This window comes from Scyliorhinus torazame, chromosome 19, assembly GCF_047496885.1.
Source record: "Scyliorhinus torazame isolate Kashiwa2021f chromosome 19, sScyTor2.1, whole genome shotgun sequence".
Lineage (NCBI taxonomy): Eukaryota > Metazoa > Chordata > Chondrichthyes > Carcharhiniformes > Scyliorhinidae > Scyliorhinus > Scyliorhinus torazame.
The window spans coordinates 15,479,675-15,496,542 of record NC_092725.1 but is presented as its reverse complement, the minus strand read 5'-3'; the positions used below and the strand labels follow the sequence as shown (position 1 = coordinate 15,496,542).

Here is a 16,868-nt window from a genome sequence, read left to right as displayed (position 1 = left end):
GACAGTGTAGAGTGAGCTTTACTCTGTATCTAACCCCGCGCTGTACCTGTCCTGGGAGTGTTTGATGGGGACAGTGTAGAGTGAGCTTTACTCTGTATCTAACCCTGTGCTGTACCTGTCCTGGGAGTGTTTGATGGGGACAGTGTAGAGGGAGCTTTACTCTGCATCTAACCCCGTGCAGTACCTGTCCTGGGAGTGTTTGATTGGGACTGTGTAGAGGGAGCTTTACTCTGTATCTAACCCCGTGCTGTACCTGTCCTGGGAGTGTTTGATGGGGACAGTGTAGAGGGAGCTTTACTCTGTATCTAACCCCGTGCTGTACCTGTCCTGGGAGTGTTTGATGGGGGCAGTGTAGAGGGAGCTTTACTCTGTATCTAACCCCATACTGTACCTGTCCTGGGAGTGTTTGATGGGGACAGTGTAGAGGGAGCTTTACTCTGCATCTAACACCGTGCTGTACCTGTCCTGGGAGTGTTTGATGGGAACAGTGTAGAGGGAGCTTTACTCTGAGTCTAACCCCGTGCTGTACCTGTCCTGGGAGTGTTTGATGGGGACAGTGTAGAGGGAGCTTTACTCTGCATCTAACACCGTGCTGTACCTGTCCTGGGAGTGTTTGATGGGGACAGTGTAGAGGGAGCTTTACTCTGCATCTAACCCCATGCTGTACCTGTCCTGGGAGTGTTTGATGGGGACAGTGTAGAGGGAGCTTTACTCTGTATCTAACGCCGTGCTGTACCTGTCCTGGGAGTGTTTGATGGGGACAGTGTAGAGGGAGCTTTACTCTGTCTCTAACCCCGTGCTGTACCTGTCCTGGGAGTGTTTGATGGGGACAGTGTAGAGGGAGCTTTACTCTGCATCTAACACCGTGCTGTACCTGTCCTGGGAGTGTTTGATGGGGACAGTGTAGAGGGAGCTTTACTCTGCATCTAACCCCATGCTGTACCTGTCCTGGGAGTGTTTGATGGGGACAGTGTAGAGGGAGCTTTACTCTGTATCTAACCCCGTGCTGTACCTGTCCTGGGAGTGTTTGATGGGGACAGTGTAGAGGGAGCTTTACTCTGTATCTAACCCCGTGCTGTCCCAGTCCTGGGAGTGTTTGATGGGGACAGTGTAGAGGGAGCTTTACTCTGTATCTAACCCCGTGCTGTACCTGTCCTGGGAGTGCTTGATGGGGACAGTGTCGAGGGAGCTTTACTCTGTATCTAACCCCGTGCTGTACCTGTCCTGGGAGTGTTTGATGGGGACAGTGTAGAGGGAGCTTTACTCTGTATCTAACCCCGTGCTGTACCTGTCCTGGGAGTGTTTGATGGGGACAGTGTAGAGGGAGCTTCACTCTGTATCTAACCCCGTGCTGTAGCTGTCCTGGGAGTGTTTGATGGGGACAGTGTAGAGGGAGCTTTACTCTGTCTCTAACACCGTGCTGTACCTGTCCTTGGAATGTTTGATGGGGACAGTGTAGAGGGAGCTTTACTCTGTATTTAACCCCGTGCTGTACCTGTCCTGGGAGTGTTTGATGGGGACAGTGTAGAGGGAGCTTTACTCTGTATCTAACCCCGTGCTGTACCTGTCCTGGGAGTGTTTGATGGGGACAGTGTAGAGGGAGCTTTTCTCTGTATCTAACCCCGTGCTGTACCTGTCCTGGGAGTGTTTGATGGGGACAGTGTAGAGGGAGCTTTACTCTGTATCTAACCCCGTGCTGTACCTGTCCTGGGAGTGTTTGATGGGGACAGTGTAGAGTGAGCTTTACTCTGTATCTAACCCAGTGTTGTACCTGTCCTGGGAGTGTTTGATGGGGACAGTGTAGAGGGAGCTTTACGCTGTATCTAACCCCGTGCTGTACCGGTCCTGGGAGTGTTTGATGGGGACAGTGTGGAGGGAGCTTTACTCTGTATCTAACCCCATGCTGTACCTGTCCTGGGAGTGTTTGATGGGGACAGTGCAGAGGGATCTTTACTCTGTATCTAACCCCGTGATGTCCCGGTCCTGGGAGTGTTTGATGGGGACAGTGTAGAGGGAGCTTTACTCTGTATCTAACCTCGTGCTGTACCTGTCCTGGGGGTGTTTGATGGGGACAGTGTAGATGGAGCTTTTCTCTGTATCTAACCCCATACTGTACCTGTCCTGGGAGTGTTTGATTGGGACTGTGTAGAGGGAGCTTTACTCTGTATCTAACCCTGTGCTGTACCTGTCCTGGGAGTGTTTGATGGGGACAGTGTAGAGTGAGCTTTACTCTGTATCTAACCCAGTGTTGTACCTGTCCTGGGAGTGTTTGATGGGGACAGTGTAGAGGGAGCTTTACTCTGTATCTAACCCCGTGCTGTACCGGTCCTGGGAGTGTTTGATGGGGACAGTGTGGAGGGAGCTTTACTCTGTATCTAACCCCATGCTGTACCTGTCCTGGGAGTGTTTGATGGGGACAGTGCAGAGGGATCTTTACTCTGTATCTAACCCCGTGATGTCCCTGTCCTGGGAGTGTTTGATGGGGACAGTGTAGAGGGAGCTTTACTCTGTATCTAACCCCGTGCTGTACCTGTCCTGGGGGTGTTTGATGGGGACAGTGTAGATGGAGCTTTACTCTGTATCTAACCCCATACTGTACCTGTCCTGGGAGTGTTTGATTGGGACTGTGTAGAGGGAGCTTTACTATGTATCTAACCCCGTGCTGTACCTGTCCTGGGAGTGTTTGATGGGGACAGTGTAGAGGGAGCTTTACTCTGTATCTAACCCCGTGCTGTACCTGTCCTGGGAGTGTTTGATGGGGGCAGTGTAGAGGGAGCTTTACTCTGTATCTAACCCCATACTGTACCTGTCCTGGGAGTGTTTGATGGGGACAGTGTAGAGGGAGCTTTACTCTGCATCTAACACCGTGCTGTACCTGTCCTGGGAGTGTTTGATGGGGACAGTGCAGAGGGAGGTTTACTCTGTAGCTACCCCCGTGCTGTCCCTGTCCTGGGCGTGTTTGATGGGGACAGTGTAGAGTGAGCTTTACTCTGTATCTAACCCTGTGCTGTACCTGTCCTGGGAGTGTTTGATGGGGACAGTGTAGAGGGAGCTTTACTCTGTATCTAACCCCGTGCTGTACCTGTCCTGGGAGTGTTTGATGGGGGCAGTGTAGAGGGAGCTTTACTCTGTATCTAACCCCATACTGTACCTGTCCTGGGAGTGTTTGATGGGAACAGTGTAGAGGGAGCTTTACTCTGCATCTAACACCGTGCTGTACCTGTCCTGGGAGTGTTTGATGGGGACAGTGCAGAGGGAGCTTTACTCTGTAGCTACCCCCGTGCTGTACCTGTCCTGGGCGTGTTTGGTGGTGACAGTGCAGAGGGAGCTTTACTCTGCATCTAACCCCGTGCTGTACCTGTCCTGGGAGTGTTTGATGGGGACAGTGTAGAGTGAGCTTTACTCTGTATCTAACCCTGTGCTGTACCTGTCCTGGGAGTGTTTGATGGGGACAGTGTAGAGGGAGCTTTACTCTGCATCTATCCCCGTGCTGTACCTGTCCTGGGAGTGTTTGATGGGAACAGTGTAGAGGGAGATTTACTCTGAATCTAACCCCGTGCTGTACCTGTCCTGGGAGTGTTTGATGGGGGCAGTGTAGAGGGAGCTTTACTCTGTATCTAACCCCGTGCTGTACCTGTCCTGGGAGTGTTTGATGGGAACAGTGTAGAGGGAGCTTTACTCTGCATCTAACCCCGTGCTGTACCTGTCCTGGGAGTGTTTGATGGGGACAGTGTAGAGGGAGCTTTACTCTGTATCTAACCCCGTGCTGTACCTGTCCTGGGAGTGTTTGATGGGGACAGTGTAGAGGGAGCTTTACTCTGTATCTAACCCCGTGCTGTACCTGTCCTGGGAGAGTTTGATGGGGACAGTGTAGAGGGAGCTTTACTCTGTATCTAACCCCGTGCTGTACCTGTCCTGGGAGTGTTTGATGGGGACAGTGTAGCGGGAGCTTTACTCTGTATCTAACCCCGTGCTGCACCTGTCCTGGGAGTGTTTGATGGGGACAGTGTAGAGGGAGCTTTACTCTGTATCTAACCCCGTGCTGTACCTGTCCTGGGAGTGTTTGATGGGGACAGTGTAGAGGGAGCTTTACTCTGTATCTAACCCCGTGCTGTACCTGTCCTGGGAGTTGTTGATGGGGACTGTGGAGATAGAGCTTGACTCTGCATCGAACCCCATGTTGTATCTGCTCTGGGAGTGTTTGATGGGTACGGTATAGAGGGAGCTATACTCTGTATCTAACCCTGTGCTGTACCTGTCCCGGGAATGTTTGATGGGGACAGTGTAGAGGGAGCTTTACTCTGTATCTAACCCCGTGCTGTACCTGTCCTGGGAGTGTTTGATGGGGACAGTGTAGAGTGAGCTTTACTCTGTATCTAACCCTGTGCTGTACCTGTCCTGGGAGTGTTTGATGGGGACAGTGTAGAGGGAGCTTTACTCTGTATCTAACCCCGCGCTGTACCTGTCCTGGGAGTGTTTGATGGGGACAGTGTAGAGTGAGCTTTACTCTGTATCTAACCCCGCGCTGTACCTGTCCTGGGAGTGTTTGATGGGGACAGTGTAGAGTGAGCTTTACTCTGTATCTAACCCTGTGCTGTACCTGTCCTGGGAGTGTTTGATGGGGACAGTGTAGAGGGAGCTTTACTCTGCATCTAACCCCGTGCAGTACCTGTCCTGGGAGTGTTTGATTGGGACTGTGTAGAGGGAGCTTTACTCTGTATCTAACCCCGTGCTGTACCTGTCCTGGGAGTGTTTGATGGGGACAGTGTAGAGGGAGCTTTACTCTGTATCTAACCCCGTGCTGTACCTGTCCTGGGAGTGTTTGATGGGGGCAGTGTAGAGGGAGCTTTACTCTGTATCTAACCCCATACTGTACCTGTCCTGGGAGTGTTTGATGGGGACAGTGTAGAGGGAGCTTTACTCTGCATCTAACACCGTGCTGTACCTGTCCTGGGAGTGTTTGATGGGAACAGTGTAGAGGGAGCTTTACTCTGAGTCTAACCCCGTGCTGTACCTGTCCTGGGAGTGTTTGATGGGGACAGTGTAGAGGGAGCTTTACTCTGCATCTAACACCGTGCTGTACCTGTCCTGGGAGTGTTTGATGGGGACAGTGTAGAGGGAGCTTTACTCTGCATCTAACCCCATGCTGTACCTGTCCTGGGAGTGTTTGATGGGGACAGTGTAGAGGGAGCTTTACTCTGTATCTAACGCCGTGCTGTACCTGTCCTGGGAGTGTTTGATGGGGACAGTGTAGAGGGAGCTTTACTCTGTCTCTAACCCCGTGCTGTACCTGTCCTGGGAGTGTTTGATGGGGACAGTGTAGAGGGAGCTTTACTCTGCATCTAACACCGTGCTGTACCTGTCCTGGGAGTGTTTGATGGGGACAGTGTAGAGGGAGCTTTACTCTGCATCTAACCCCATGCTGTACCTGTCCTGGGAGTGTTTGATGGGGACAGTGTAGAGGGAGCTTTACTCTGTATCTAACCCCGTGCTGTACCTGTCCTGGGAGTGTTTGATGGGGACAGTGTAGAGGGAGCTTTACTCTGTATCTAACCCCGTGCTGTCCCAGTCCTGGGAGTGTTTGATGGGGACAGTGTAGAGGGAGCTTTACTCTGTATCTAACCCCGTGCTGTACCTGTCCTGGGAGTGCTTGATGGGGACAGTGTCGAGGGAGCTTTACTCTGTATCTAACCCCGTGCTGTACCTGTCCTGGGAGTGTTTGATGGGGACAGTGTAGAGGGAGCTTTACTCTGTATCTAACCCCGTGCTGTACCTGTCCTGGGAGTGTTTGATGGGGACAGTGTAGAGGGAGCTTCACTCTGTATCTAACCCCGTGCTGTAGCTGTCCTGGGAGTGTTTGATGGGGACAGTGTAGAGGGAGCTTTACTCTGTCTCTAACACCGTGCTGTACCTGTCCTTGGAATGTTTGATGGGGACAGTGTAGAGGGAGCTTTACTCTGTATTTAACCCCGTGCTGTACCTGTCCTGGGAGTGTTTGATGGGGACAGTGTAGAGGGAGCTTTACTCTGTATCTAACCCCGTGCTGTACCTGTCCTGGGAGTGTTTGATGGGGACAGTGTAGAGGGAGCTTTTCTCTGTATCTAACCCCGTGCTGTACCTGTCCTGGGAGTGTTTGATGGGGACAGTGTAGAGGGAGCTTTACTCTGTATCTAACCCCGTGCTGTACCTGTCCTGGGAGTGTTTGATGGGGACAGTGTAGAGTGAGCTTTACTCTGTATCTAACCCAGTGTTGTACCTGTCCTGGGAGTGTTTGATGGGGACAGTGTAGAGGGAGCTTTACGCTGTATCTAACCCCGTGCTGTACCGGTCCTGGGAGTGTTTGATGGGGACAGTGTGGAGGGAGCTTTACTCTGTATCTAACCCCATGCTGTACCTGTCCTGGGAGTGTTTGATGGGGACAGTGCAGAGGGATCTTTACTCTGTATCTAACCCCGTGATGTCCCGGTCCTGGGAGTGTTTGATGGGGACAGTGTAGAGGGAGCTTTACTCTGTATCTAACCTCGTGCTGTACCTGTCCTGGGGGTGTTTGATGGGGACAGTGTAGATGGAGCTTTTCTCTGTATCTAACCCCATACTGTACCTGTCCTGGGAGTGTTTGATTGGGACTGTGTAGAGGGAGCTTTACTCTGTATCTAACCCCGTGCTGTACCTGTCCTGGGAGTGTTTGATGGGGACAGTGTAGAGGGAGCTTTACTCTGTATCTAACCCCGTGCTGTACCTGTCCTGGGAGTGTTTGATGGGGGCAGTGTAGAGGGAGCTTTACTTTGTATCTAACCCCATACTGTACCTGTCCTGGGAGTGTTTGATGGGAACAGTGTAGAGGGAGCTTTACTCTGCATCTAACCCCGTGCTGTACCTGTCCTGGGAGTGTTTGATGGGGACAGTGTAGAGGGAGCTTTACTCTGTATCTAACCCCGTGCTGTACCTGTCCTGGGAGTGTTTGATGGGGACAGTGTAGAGGGAGCTTTACTCTGTATCTAACCCCGTGCTGTACCTGTCCTGGGAGAGTTTGATGGGGACAGTGTAGAGGGAGCTTTACTCTGTATCTAACCCCGTGCTGTACCTGTCCTGGGAGTGCTTGATGTGGACAGTGTCGAGGGAGCTTTACTCTGTATCTAACCCAGTGCTGTACCTGTCCTGGGAGTGTTTGATGGGGACAGTGCAGAGGGAGCTTTACTCTGTCTCTAACACCGTGCTGTACCTGTCCTTGGAATGTTTGATGGGGACAGTGTAGAGGGAGCTTTACTCTGTATTTAACCCCGTGCTGTACCTGTCATGGGAGTGTTTGATGGGGACAGTGTAGAGGGAGCTTTACTCTGTATCTAACCCCGTGCTGTACCTGTCCTGGGAGTGTTTGATGGGGACAGTGTAGAGGGAGCTTTTCTCTGTATCTAACCCCGTGCTGTACCTGTCCTGGGAGTGTTTGATGGGGACAGTGTAGAGGGAGCTTTACTCTGTATCTAACCCCGTGCTGTACCTGTCCTGGGAGTGTTTGATGGGGACAGTGTAGAGTGAGCTTTACTCTGTATCTAACCCAGTGTTGTACCTGTCCTGGGAGTGTTTGATGGGGACAGTGTAGAGGGAGCTTTACTCTGTATCTAACCCCGTGCTGTACCGGTCCTGGGAGTGTTTGATGGGGACAGTGTGGAGGGAGCTTTACTCTGTATCTAACCCCATGCTGTACCTGTCCTGGGAGTGTTTGATGGGGACAGTGCAGAGGGATCTTTACTCTGTATCTAACCCCGTGATGTCCCTGTCCTGGGAGTGTTTGATGGGGACAGTGTAGAGGGAGCTTTACTCTGTATCTAACCCCGTGCTGTACCTGTCCTGGGGGTGTTTGATGGGGACAGTGTAGATGGAGCTTTACTCTGTATCTAACCCCATACTGTACCTGTCCTGGGAGTGTTTGATTGGGACTGTGTAGAGGGAGCTTTACTATGTATCTAACCCCGTGCTGTACCTGTCCTGGGAGTGTTTGATGGGGACAGTGTAGAGGGAGCTTTACTCTGTATCTAACCCCGTGCTGTACCTGTCCTGGGAGTGTTTGATGGGGGCAGTGTAGAGGGAGCTTTACTCTGTATCTAACCCCATACTGTACCTGTCCTGGGAGTGTTTGATGGGGACAGTGTAGAGGGAGCTTTACTCTGCATCTAACACCGTGCTGTACCTGTCCTGGGAGTGTTTGATGGGGACAGTGCAGAGGGAGGTTTACTCTGTAGCTACCCCCGTGCTGTCCCTGTCCTGGGCGTGTTTGGTGGTGACAGTGCAGAGGGAGCTTTACTCTGCATCTAACCCCGTGCTGTACCTGTCCTGGGAGTGTTTGATGGGGACAGTGTAGAGTGAGCTTTACTCTGTATCTAACCCTGTGCTGTACCTGTCCTGGGAGTGTTTGATGGGGACAGTGTAGAGGGAGCTTTACTCTGCATCTAACCCCGTGCTGTACCTGTCCTGGGAGTGTTTGATTGGGACTGTGTAGAGGGAGCTTTACTCTGTATCTAACCCCGTGCTGTACCTGTCCTGGGAGTGTTTGATGGGGACAGTGTAGAGGGAGCTTTACTCTGTATCTAACCCCGTGCTGTACCTGTCCTGGGAGTGTTTGATGGGGGCAGTGTAGAGGGAGCTTTACTCTGTATCTAACCCCATACTGTACCTGTCCTGGGAGTGTTTGATGGGGACAGTGTAGAGGGAGCTTTACTCTGCATCTAACACCGTGCTGTACCTGTCCTGGGAGTGTTTGATGGGAACAGTGTAGAGGGAGCTTTACTCTGAATCTAACCCCGTGCTGTACCTGTCTTTGGAGTGTTTGATGGGGGCAGTGTAGAGGGAGCTTTACTCTGTATCTAACCCCGTGCTGTACCTGTCCTGGGGGTGTTTGATGGGGACAGTGTAGATGGAGCTTTACTCTGTATCTAACCCTATACTGTACCTGTCCTGGGAGTGTTTGATTGGGACTGTGTAGAGGGAGCTTTACTCTGTATCTAACCCCGTGCTGTACCTGTCCTGGGAGTGTTTGATGGGGACAGTGTAGAGGGAGCTTTACTCTGTATCTAACCCCGTGCTGTACCTGTCCTGGGAGTGTTTGATGGGGGCAGTGTAGAGGGAGCTTTACTCTGTATCTAACCCCATACTGTACCTGTCCTGGGAGTGTTTGATGGGAACAGTGTAGAGGGAGCTTTACTCTGCATCTAACACCGTGCTGTACCTGTCCTGGGAGTGTTTGATGGGGACAGTGCAGAGGGAGCTTTACTCTGTAGCTACCCCCGTGCTGTACCTGTCCTGGGCGTGTTTGGTGGTGACAGTGCAGAGGGAGCTTTACTCTGCATCTAACCCCGTGCTGTACCTGTCCTGGGAGTGTTTGATGGGGACAGTGTAGAGTGAGCTTTACTCTGTATCTAACCCTGTGCTGTACCTGTCCTGGGAGTGTTTGATGGGGACAGTGTAGAGGGAGCTTTACTCTGCATCTATCCCCGTGCTGTACCTGTCCTGGGAGTGTTTGATGGGAACAGTGTAGAGGGAGATTTACTCTGAATCTAACCCCGTGCTGTACCTGTCCTGGGAGTGTTTGATGGGGGCAGTGTAGAGGGAGCTTTACTCTGTATCTAACCCCGTGCTGTACCTGTCCTGGGAGTGTTTGATGGGAACAGTGTAGAGGGAGCTTTACTCTGCATCTAACCCCGTGCTGTACCTGTCCTGGGAGTGTTTGATGGGGACAGTGTAGAGGGAGCTTTACTCTGTATCTAACCCCGTGCTGTACCTGTCCTGGGAGTGTTTGATGGGGACAGTGTAGAGGGAGCTTTACTCTGTATCTAACCCCGTGCTGTACCTGTCCTGGGAGAGTTTGATGGGGACAGTGTAGAGGGAGCTTTACTCTGTATCTAACCCCGTGCTGTACCTGTCCTGGGAGTGTTTGATGGGGACAGTGTAGCGGGAGCTTTACTCTGTATCTAACCCCGTGCTGCACCTGTCCTGGGAGTGTTTGATGGGGACAGTGTAGAGGGAGCTTTACTCTGTATCTAACCCCGTGCTGTACCTGTCCTGGGAGTGTTTGATGGGGACAGTGTAGAGGGAGCTTTACTCTGTATCTAACCCCGTGCTGTACCTGTCCTGGGAGTGTTTGATGGGGACAGTGTAGAGGGAGCTTTACTCTGTATCTAACCCCGTGCTGTACCTGTCCTGGGAGTGCTTGATGGGGACAGTGTCGAGGGAGCTTTACTCTGTATCTAACCCCGTGCTGTAGCTGTCCTGGGAGTGTTTGATGGGGACAGTGTAGCGGGAGCTTTACTCTGTATCTAAACCCGTGCTGTACCTGTCCTGGGAGTGTTTGATGGGGACAGTGTAGAGGGAGCTATACTCTGAATCCAGCCCTCTGCTGTACCTGTCCTGGGAGTGTTTGATGGGGACAGTGTAGAGGGAGCTTTACTCTGTATCTAACCCCGTGCTGTACCTGACCTGGGAGTTGTTGATGGGGACTGTGGAGATAGAGCTTGACTCTGCATCGAACCCCATGTTGTATCTGCTCTGGGAGTGTTTGATGGGTACGGTATAGAGGGAGCTATACTCTGTATCTAACCCTGTGCTGTACCTGTCCCGGGAATGTTTGATGGGGACAGTGTAGAGGGAGCTTTACTCTGTATCTAACCCCGTGCTGTACCTGTCCTGGGAGTGTTTGATGGGGACAGTGTAGAGTGAGCTTTACTCTGTATCTAACCCTGTGCTGTACCTGTCCTGGGAGTGTTTGATGGGGACAGTGTAGAGGGAGCTTTACTCTGTATCTAACCCCGCGCTGTACCTGTCCTGGGAGTGTTTGATGGGGACAGTGTAGAGTGAGCTTTACTCTGTATCTAACCCCGCGCTGTACCTGTCCTGGGAGTGTTTGATGGGGACAGTGTAGAGTGAGCTTTACTCTGTATCTAACCCCGTGCTGTAGCTGTCCTGGGAGTGTTTGATGGGGACAGTGTAGCGGGAGCTTTACTCTGTATCTAACCCCGTGCTGTACCTGTCCTGGGAGTGTTTGATGGGGACAGTGTAGAGGGAGCTATACTCTGAATCCAGCCCTCTGCTGTACCTGTCCTGGGAGTGTTTGATGGGGACAGTGTAGAGGGAGCTTTACTCTGTATCTAACCACGTGCTGTACCTGACCTGGGAGTTGTTGATGGGGACTATGGAGATAGAGCTTGACTCTGCATCGAACCCCATGTTGTATCTGCTCTGGGAGTGTTTGATGGGTACGGTATAGAGGGAGCTATACTCTGTATCTAACCCCGTGCTGTACCTGTCCCGGGAGTGTTTGATGGGGACAGTGTAGAGGGAGCTTTACTCTGTCTCTAACACCGTGCTGTACCTGTCCTTGCAATGTTTGATGGGGACAGTGTAGAGGGAGCTTTACTCTGTATTTAACCCCGTGCTGTACCTGTCCTGGGAGTGTTTGATGGGGACAGTGTAGAGGGAGCTTTACTCTGTATCTAACCCCGTGCTGTCCCTGTCCTGGGAGTGTTTGATGGGGACAGTGTAGAGGGAGCTTTTCTCTGTATCTAACCCCGTGCTGTACCTGTCCTGGGAGTGTTTGATGGGGACAGTGTAGAGGGAGCTTTACTCTGTATCTAACCCCGTGCTGTACCTGTCCTGGGAGTGTTTGATGGGGACAGTGTAGAGTGAGCTTTACTCTGTATCTAACCCAGTGTTGTACCTGTCCTGGGAGTGTTTGATGGGGACAGTGTAGAGGGAGCTTTACTCTGTATCTAACCCCGTGCTGTACCGGTCCTGGGAGTGTTTGATGGGGAGAGTGTGGAGGGAGCTTTACTCTGTATCTAACCCCATGCTGTACCTGTCCTGGGAGTGTTTGATGGGGACAGTGCAGAGGGATCTTTACTCTGTATCTAACCCCGTGATGTCCCTGTCCTGGGAGTGTTTGATGGGGACAGTGTAGAGGGAGCTTTACTCTGTATCTAACCCCGTGCTGTACCTGTCCTGGGGGTGTTTGATGGGGACAGTGTAGATGGAGCTTTACTCTGTATCTAACCCCATACTGTACCTGTCCTGGGAGTGTTTGATTGGGACTGTGTAGAGGGAGCTTTACTCCGTATCTAACCCAGTGCTGTACCTGTCCTGGGAGTGTTTGATGGGGGCAGTGTAGAGGGAGCTTTACTCTGTATCTAACCCCATACTGTACCTGTCCTGGGAGTGTTTGATGGGGACAGTGTAGAGGGAGCTTTACTCTGCATCTAACACCGTGCTGTACCTGTCCTGGGAGTGTTTGATGGGGACAGTGTAGCGGGAGCTTTACTCTGTATCTAACCCCGTGCTGTACCTGTCCTGGGAGAGTTTGATGGGGACAGTGTAGAGGGAGCTTTACTCTGTATCTAACCCCGTGCTGTACCTGTCCTGGGAGTGTTTGATGGGGACAGTGTAGCGGGAGCTTTACTCTGTATCTAACCCCGTGCTGTACCTGTCCTGGGAGTGTTTGATGGGGACAGTGTAGAGGGAGCTTTACTCTGTATCTAACCCCGTGCTGTACCTGTCCTGGGAGAGTTTGATGGGGACAGTGTAGAGGGAGCTTTACTCTGTATCTAACCCCGTGCTGTACCTGTCCTGGGAGTGTTTGATGGGGACAGTGTAGCGGGAGCTTTACTCTGTATCTAACCCCGTGCTGTACCTGTCCTGGGAGTGATTGATGGGGACAGTGTAGAGGGAGCTTTACTCTGTATCTAACCCAGTGCTGTACCTGTCCTGGGAGTGTTTGATGGGGACAGTGTCGAGGGAGCTTTACTCTGTATCTAACCCCGTGCTGTACCTGTCCTGGGAGTGTTTGATGGGGACAGTGTAGAGGGAGCTTTACTCTGTATCTAACCCCGTGCTGTACCTGTCCTGGGAGTGTTTGATGGGGACAGTGTAGAGGGAGCTTTACTCTGTATCTAACCCCGTGCTGTAGCTGTCCTGGGAGTGTTTGATGGGGACAGTGTAGCGGGAGCTTTACTCTGTATCTAACCCCGTGCTGTACCTGTCCTGGGAGTGTTTGATGGGGACAGTGTAGAGGGAGCTATACTCTGAATCCAGCCCTCTGCTGTACCTGTCCTGGGAGTGTTTGATGGGGACAGTGTAGAGGGAGCTTTACTCTGTATCTAACCACGTGCTGTACCTGACCTGGGAGTTGTTGATGGGGACTGTGGAGATAGAGCTTGACTCTGCATCGAACCCCATGTTGTATCTGCTCTGGGAGTGTTTGATGGGTACGGTATAGAGGGAGCTATACTCTGTATCTAACCCCGTGCTGTACCTGTCCTGGGAGTGTTTGATGGGGACAGTGCAGAGGGAGCTTTACTCTGTCTCTAACACCGTGCTGTACCTGTCCTTGGAATGTTTGATGGGGACAGTGTAGAGGGAGCTTTACTCTGTATTTAACCCCGAGCTGTACCTGTCCTGGGAGTGTTTGATGGGGACAGTGCAGAGGGAGCTTTACTCTGTCTCTAACACCGTGCTGTACCTGTCCTTGGAATGTTTGATGGGGACAGTGTAGAGGGAGCTTTACTCTGTATTTAACCCCGTGCTGTACCTGTCCTGGGAGTGTTTGATGGGGACAGTGTAGAGGGAGTTTTACTCTGTATCTAACCCCGTGCTGTACCTGTCCTGGGAGTGTTTGATGGGGACAGTGTAGAGGGAGCTTTTCTCTGTATCTAACCCCGTGCTGTACCTGTCCTGGGAGTGTTTGATGGGGACAGTGTAGAGGGAGCTTTACTCTGTATCTAACCCCGTGCTGTACCTGTCCTGGGAGTGTTTGATGGGGACAGTGTAGAGTGAGCTTTACTCTGTATCTAACCCAGTGTTGTACCTGTCCTGGGAGTGTTTGATGGGGACAGTGTAGAGGGAGCTTTACTCTGTATCTAACCCCGTGCTGTACCGGTCCTGGGAGTGTTTGATGGGGACAGTGTGGAGGGAGCTTTACTCTGTATCTAACCCCATGCTGTACCTGTCCTGGGAGTGTTTGATGGGGACAGTGCAGAGGGATCTTTACTCTGTATCTAACCCCGTGCTGTACCTGTCCTGGGAGTGTTTGAAGGGGACAGTGTAGAGGCAGCTTTACTCTGTATCTCACCCCGTGCGGTACCTGTCCTGGGAGTGTTTGATGGGGACAGTGTGGAGGGAGCTTTACTCTGTTTCTATCAGTGTTGCTGAGGAAAGTTTGACACTTCATTGGGATTGGCTGCAAAGCAGTGTGTGTCATAAATAAACACACCAATCACACTCGCCGTTGCTCAGGTCGAGAGAGATTAAGGACAGGATTGTTCGTGCACACCACAGACATTATGCTACTCGGCTGCCAAGGCAAAGCTGCCATTTGCTGGCCCCACTGGCTCTGAGGTTTGAAGCACAGCGGGAGGTCAGTCAGAGTTCAATTGCGACATCCGAAGAAAGGTTGGAACTCCTGGCCCAGGACGTCTGGTGGCAGCCCATGACGGGGAGGGGGTATTGGGGGGGGGGCCTTAAACCTCTTGCTATGCCCATACTGGCAACCAACGCGACCCCCCACCCACCTCCCACCGGACAAAGCGGCTATTTGTTATCTTTGTGACGCGGAGAAACATGGCCACACGAGGATTTGGAAAATCGGGTGATTTATTCCCGAATTACACGGAGAAACAAAATAAAACTGTCGCTCGCCAGAAGCCAGGATCCTTGGGGAACGCCATATGTTTTCTTGAAATGAGATCCCCTTTCTCTCAAGTGGGTCTTCCTCCCGAGGCGTCGGGAACGACCAGGCCAGGCTTCATCCTTGGCCTAGATTTGGCGATCGGGGCTGGATTAAGGGTGAAGACCGTGCCCGGAGCCCCACGTCCAGGAGTGAAAGGTCAGCGACCCCCGCCGCCTCCCGCCTGCCCGTTTCCCAGGAGGAAGACAGGGAGGAGGCGGAAAAGGCCCTGCTGTGTCCGGCTAGGCCGAGGCTTGGTCGACCTGTCAGAGAGGCCGAGGCTCAGCTCCAGGAAGCCTCAGAACGCCGCAGTGATGAGTGAAGGAGCGTGTAGCTTGGGGGGCGGGCTGAAGCCATGTGGAGGCGGGAGGGGAAGGAGGCGGGAGGGGAAGGAGGCGGGAGGGGAAGGAGGCGGGAGGGGAAGGAGGCGGGAGGGGAAGGAGGCGGGAGGGGAAGGAGGCGGGAGGGGAAGGAGGCGGGAGGGGAAGGAGGCGGGAGGGGAAGGAGGCGGGAGGGGAAGGAGGAGACTGGCGTCTGAGGTCTTTCACGAGAAGTGCAGAGAGAATGCTCTGTAACCAAAATTCGTGAATACGTCGATACTGCTGCTGCTCCCGGCGGCCGTCAGGACCTGTGGAGAGAGAGCGGGGAGGGCAGAGAGGGGGCGAGGGCAGAGAGGGGGCGAGGGCAGAGAGGGGGCGAGGGCAGAGAGGGGGCGAGGGCAGAGAGGGGGCGAGGGCAGAGAGGGGGCGAGGGCAGAGAGGGGGCGAGGGCAGAGAGGGGGCGAGGGCAGAGAGGGGGCGAGGGCAGAGAGGGGGCGAGGGCAGAGAGGGGGCGAGGGCAGAGAGGGGGGCGAGGGCAGAGAGGGGGCGAGGGCAGAGAGGGGGGCGAGGGCAGAGAGGGGGCGAGGGCAGAGAGGGGGCGAGGGCAGAGAGGGGGCGAGGGCAGAGAGGGGGCGAGGGCAGAGAGGGGGCGAGGGCAGAGAGGGGGCGAGGGCAGAGAGGGGGCGAGGGCAGAGAGGGGGCGAGGGCAGAGAGGGGGCGAGGGCAGAGAGGGGGCGAGGGAGAGAGGGGGCGAGGCAGAGAGGGGGCGAGGCAGAGAGGGGGCGAGGCAGAGAGGGGGCGAGGCAGAGAGGGGGCGAGGCAGAGAGGGGGCGAGGCAGAGAGGGGGCGAGGCAGAGAGGGGGCGAGGCAGAGAGGGGGCGAGGCAGAGAGGGGGCGAGGCAGAGAGGGGGCGAGGCAGAGAGGGGGCGAGGCAGAGAGGGGGCGAGGCAGAGAGGGGGCGAGGCAGAGAGGGGGCGAGAGCGAAGGAGCGAGAGGGTGAGGGAGGGAGGGAGGGAAGGAGGGAGGGAGGGAGAGGGCGAGGGAGGGAGGGAGTGAATAAGTTTGTACAGCCTTAAAATAATCAGCGATTGTGTGAAGACACTCTGTCCTTTCCCCCTCTGGGACAGTGTCACAGTGTGTTCTATACACTGTCCTTTCCCCCTCTGGGACAGTGTCACAGTGTGTTAGATACACTGTCCTTTCCCCCTCTGGGACAGTGTCACAGTGTGTTAGATACTCTGACCTTTCCCCCTCTGGGACAGTGTCACAGTGTGTTAGATACACTGTCCTTTCGCCTCTGGGACAGTGTCACAGTGTGTTAGATACACTGTCCTTTCCCCCTCTGGGACAGTGTCGCAGTGTGTTAGATACACTGTCCTTTCCCCCTCTGGGACCGTGTGTCACAGTGTGTTAGATACACTGTCCTTTCCCCCTCTGGGACAGTGTCACAGTGTGCTAGATACACTGTCCTTTCCCCCTCTGGGACCGGGTGTCACAGTGTGTTAGATGCACTGTCCTTTCCCCCTCTGGAACCGGGTGTCACAGTGTGTTAGATACACTGTCCTTTCCCCCTCTGGGACAGTGTCACAGTGTGTTAGATACACTGTCCTTTCCCCCTCTGGGACAGTGTCACAGTGTGTTAGATACACTGTCCTTTCCCCCTCTGGGACCGGGTGTCACAGTGTGTTAGATACACTGTCCTTTCCCCCTCTGGGACCATGTGTCACAGTGTGTTAGATACACTGTCCTTTCCCCCTCTGGGACAGTGTCACAGTGTGCTAGATACACTGTCCTTTCCCCCTCTGGGACAGTGTCACAGTGTGTTAGATACACTGTCCTTTCCC

The 16,868-nt window shown here is 53.4% G+C and overlaps 1 long non-coding RNA gene across 1 annotated transcript in view; it reads right to left on the bottom strand.

The window, feature by feature from the left end:
* Positions 1-14,613: 14,613 nt before the first annotated feature.
* Positions 14,614-16,868, bottom strand: part of LOC140396023 (uncharacterized) — a 7,183-nt gene continuing 4,928 nt past the window's right edge. The window contains exon 4 of the long non-coding RNA XR_011936430.1: positions 14,614-15,332. This is a non-coding gene — a long non-coding RNA (uncharacterized lncRNA). The remainder of the gene's footprint in view (positions 15,333-16,868) is intronic.